The 5,225-nt window shown below is 41.4% G+C and overlaps 1 protein-coding gene across 1 annotated transcript in view; it reads left to right on the forward strand.

Annotated features, from left to right (window-relative positions):
• plxna4 (plexin A4) overlaps window positions 1-5,225 on the forward strand; it is a gene marked incomplete in the record, with an annotated part of 222,275 nt that overhangs the window by 19,410 nt on the left and 197,640 nt on the right.

The raw sequence follows: 5,225 nt of genomic DNA on the forward strand, positions 1-5,225 counted from the left end.
TTGTGTGTAGATTGGCCATCGTGTGTGTGTGTGTGTGTGTGTGTGTGTGTGTGTGAGTGTGATTATGCTGGGTGAGTGCAGGGACACTATGTTTTGCTCCAGTCCCAGTGTGTGGCTGCGATGCAGAGTGACGCTTATTCCTCTGATCAGTGCCAGAGCTCAGCAGGGGAGGGGGTGGATGGAGGTTTTTGGGGGAGGGGTGGGGTGCTTCAGCACTCCAGTCAGTACATCCACTGATCTGGGACACACATCTCTGTCTGCTTGTTTTCTTTTTATTCGTCTGCCTGTGTCACTGTCTTTCTCTCCGTCTTTTCTGGTTTTCTCTGGCTCACCGGCTCGTTTTGCTCTTTTCTAACTCCCAGTCCCATACTGAGTCTGATACAATACTGATCTAATACTACAACTACCACTGCTGCTGCTCCTAGTACAACTACTACTGTTACTACTTCACACAGCCCAAATCCCTCCACCCGACTGCCCATGTTAACCAATGAGATGACGAGCAGTAGGTTACTGGAGATGTAAGCAAGCTGCCAAGCAGAGCTCGTAGTGGCAGTTAAGCCGTCTCATAAGAGCAGGTGCATAGCCTGAAGCAGTGTTCATGAGAGCCTTAAGAGTACCACAACAGCAATCCACCACCCTGACCCTTGCCAGCTGAAATCATGTCAACCAGCAAGACACATGCCTGTAACAGACAGTGGCTGGCAATGCCATTCCCAGTGGTGCGAAAGCCACAAAAGGGCCCTTGGTTTCAATAAGAAGCAACAATAAAAAGAAAACTGTACAGTTTATGTCCACAGTATGGTATAGGTAGCTGCTCTAATGGCTCCTAAAATGCAGTGACTAACCAAATAAAACCACACTTTAAAAGCTACCGTCTATGTTATATCTACTACTATAACCTACGCGCTATTTAGGCACTGCAGGGACCTGGCAAAGGAGTTATTTCAAAGCAATCATCAAAATATTAAAATACATTATAATTATTTCTGGATGCAAACAAAACTTCAAGATGGGGGGGGGGGGCTGATGTCTTCTAGTGAAAATGCCACCTACAACACATTCTGTACAAGTATGAGAGGAGTCTTTTTCTTTTTTTCTAACTATAACTAGCTTACATCCTTGTATGCCTCCAGCCATCTTTCCCTCCATCTCCCCATTCTAAGCAAATTGACACAGCAGTGAGTGACCTTCTTGCGACTGGAGCAAGACGTGCTCTCAACATCTCCATTACTTTTCTGAAACCTCCCTGACCTTTCTTCCCTTTTCACTTCCATGGCTGGGTTCTATTAAACTTTACTTTTCTCCACATTCTGTCTTTCTGTCTCTCTTAAACCTGTGTCATCATTGTGCTTCTGTGCCACATTCTGCTCTGTTGACTCGTTATGCAGTCGTCTTAATTGTCGTCTGTGTGCTAGCACTGTCATTCATTCGCCTCCTTTCACCCTGTGACAGATTACGTTAGATAAGTGTGCGAAAATCTGTTTTTTTTTTCTTAATGAATATAAAGGATTATGTGTAATTACCCTACTTCTTACTCATAATCTCCTAATCCCATTTGACTCATAGTGTTTTTATGAATGTGATAGTTATTTTTAAATGTTTTTACACTGAGAAGTTAAGCTGTTTACCAAAGACTTTGACAGTTTCTTCATTTCCGAGTCGTTTCTTCAACATAAATGCCTCCCCTCCATCAGAGTATAAATAGCAGGAGATTATTTTGTCGAGGCGTGCTTTTTGTTGTGTCTCCTCCAATTGTCACGTCTGGCCTCGGCTCTCCATTACACAATCTTTGCCAAAGGAAAATGGCTCCTGACATATCCATAATAGCTTTGCCTAATACTGTTGTCCCTGAAATTAGCTTTGCATCAAAATACTTTGTCTGAAACAGGGCAATTTGTAGCAGTTGATCTTTGAACCCAACTGGGTGTTTGTGTCTGGTCTGAAGTTTTGTGCAATATCTCCGACAGCCTGACTGAATGCATGTGTGAGAGACAGAATAGAAAACCCCTCATCTGGTTTACGATCAGGTCCCCTCTCCTCTCTGCTCCTCCAAACATGACACATTTCTAAATGTTAATGCAGTTTATGGCTCCTTGTTTTTAGGCTGTCGTTGTACAGTTATCACGTGAGTCTTCCTGGCTGGCTGTTGATAGCGTTTAGGAACCCAGAAAACTAAACGGGAAAACAGAAACATCCCAATTATTTTCTAAAGGCTGAGCTCATATTCAGTCTCACAGATGGAGGTAATGCACACAAACCCAGACACACACACACTCTCTCACACACACACACACACACACACACGGGGTTGTTTTTGCACACAGTTCCAGATACTGGAAATGTATGTGTATGAGTGTGGTGCTAATCATGAATTCATTAGCGCTCTTTGATGTCGGGCTTTCAATGTGTGATTGTCTGTGTGTGTGTGTGTGTGTGTGTGTGTGTGTGTGTGAGTGTGTTTTGATATTTGAGTAAATCTGGCAGCTAGCCCAGAGCTACCAGCTACACACTGGGGTCACAGAACCTAAAGCCCCCCTCCACCTTTTGCATCTGATCAGCCACTTTAAACTGCATCATTCAGAGAACATGAAGATTTATTTTTTGTTTTCTAAAGTGGATAAACTATTTTGTCAACGTAATTGGAAGTTATTTTACTGTCATACTGTAATTTGCACTTGTTCTCAAACATCATCACTTCCTCTTCTTTTTTCGCCACCAGTATCACACCTTATTTTAGTATGCATACATAATAGCAGGCAAGGGAAAAGGCATGTACTAATGGCATGCAACTGGATAAAGATAAACTATGTGTTAGAATAATCAGTGTGTGTGTGTGTGTGTGTGTGTGTGTGTCTGATGTATAAATCGTCAGAACCAAAGCAAGCTTTAATTAATGGCGCTTGATGATCAGCAGGCAAAGGCAAACAGCAACTAAACGAGCTTGCCCCCCCGTCAGGGAGGATAATTGCATTTCGCCAGCAGATTCATGTGGCAGACACACTGCCATTGCAGGGTACCGCTGATGAGGGTGTCATTTTTTTTTTTTCCCCTTTCAGATTTTTTAGTATTTTGCGCTCCCATTTATTTCCCAAGAGAGCTAGAGGCAGCCTTTCTTTTCTAGTTTTTTTTTGTTTTGTTTTGAATGTCTGCTGTGTTTGAGTGTGGAAGTGTTTATACTCACGAGGATAGGTGGATGTGAAGGTGGTATAACAGCCTCTCCCTCTGTCTCTCACTGTGTCTCGCGCCATTCTTCTCCCTCCTTGGACTCCTTTCGTCTTCTGTCCTTCCTCCCCGTCTCTTTTTCCATTAATAATAACTGCTGAATAAAGTTGTCTTGGAATTTCAGCGGAGCGCTTTGTTATGGTTGTCCCTCCTGCTAGGTAAATGAGAGGTGGGAGCACCAGTGCTGTTCCCTGTGTGAGATTAATATGCAGCTCCCCTTTTTATTTTTAGAGGAACATTATGGGCTCAGTGCCCTGTCATTACTCTTCAAGTAGCCCCAGCTTCCACGAGCTCCTTTCTCTAAACCCTGCCCTCTCTCTCTTACACTTACTAGTGGGTGGACACAATAACAGGAACACTTTTCAGTGCAGTTTCCCTGCAGCAAATACCACTGTGGTGAATCTGGTAATGTTTTTTTTCTTTCTAAGGCGCCCAAATGTTTTGATTGTACTACTTGTACTTTTTTTATGACCGTGTTTTTGGGGGTTTGGTTAACATTATTCTTTGTCACTGAATTTGTATTTACTGTAGGGTTATTTCATGATATTGTGAATGTTTCTATTATTGTCCACAGCCTGTCTCTCCCTTCACCCTCCCGCCTTTTTTGCATTAACTATGGTGATGATCGCTCTTCGACTCACACTCATCCGTGCAAGGACAATCTGAACACACGTCACCATTTCTATCTCTGTATCAGTTTTTATCCCTCTCATCATCCTCTCTGGTCCTATCATGTGTTGAGAGGCTGTCTGCAGCGTTCTTTCTTTCTTTCTCTCTCTCTCTCCCTGCCAGCAGATGGAAGGGAGATTGGTAAGATTGCAGCGAGGTTGCGTTTGACACCACCACTTGTGATTGCTTGGATATGAACCTGAGATGAGATCTGTGGCTGGATAATGTCAGGTAGCACCTCCATTTATGGGTGTCAGCGTTCATAGCAATCATAGTAAAATGCATTTAAAGAAATAGACTTGATAGACTATATAGTGTTAATATAGTTTATTATAATGGCAAAAATATAATTGGAAGGTTATGCCAAATTAGTGGAGTGAAAATGATTGAAAAAGCAATTGTCTTTTTTTCCTTTTTTTTATTGTATTTAATTTTTTGCCTATGCCTTGAAAATATTGGAATTGTTCTTGTTTTATTTTTTTATTTTACATTGTTTGTTTTATTTTTTGCTGTGAGCTAAAAACACAACCATGACATTGTTCAATAAAACTGTATTTTGCTGCTGGAGATTTGCATTAAGTGTGACAGACAAGCTCTTGCATAGCTTTACTATGAGTGACACTTGAAAGTTTTTTCTTATATAAGAAAATGTTATAAATCAAATTTGAAAAGAAAAGATGTACTTGTACTATTTTTACATATTAGTAGATCATACTGTAAGTGCTATACACAATACTCTTATTTTGGAGTTAATACCTTTGTCACAGCTGAAACCCCTCTTTTTCAGTATTTTATTTTTTCATAAAGGACAAATTGGTACATGTAAGAAAATCTGATTAGTGTATTTTGTAATGATGGCATTTTGATTTCAGTAGGATGTAGTTCACGTCAGAATAATACTGTGGAGTTCCAGTGCAAGAAGCGATTTGGATTAGAGTCGCCTTTCGTGTGTGTGTGTGTGTCTGTGTCTGTGTGTATTTGTAAAACTAATACCTGGATACTACCCAGGTGAACACCACTCTTCATATTATCCAGCTTGCCACAGGAGAGCCCTAATGAGCAGGCGACACACACAGGGGGACACCATGTTTACAGGAAATGCTGTCATTTCCGCTTGTTAATCTGTGTTAGTGTGAGTTTTATACATGTGCTGGGGCACTTGATGACAGTATAGATATAACAGTTCTACCCACCACATGCAAAATTTTCATTAAATTGGCATAGTTTTACATGGTGTGTGTGTGTGTGTGTGTGTCTCTGTGTGTCTGTGTGTGTGTGTGTGTGTGTGTGTCTGTGTGTGCCTACTATATCATGACACACAATACTCACAA

The sequence above is a fragment of the Morone saxatilis genome, unplaced genomic scaffold (assembly GCF_004916995.1).
Source record: "Morone saxatilis isolate NCDOM2014 unplaced genomic scaffold, NCSU_SB_2.0 Contig10, whole genome shotgun sequence".
Taxonomy (NCBI): Eukaryota; Metazoa; Chordata; class Actinopteri; family Moronidae; genus Morone; species Morone saxatilis.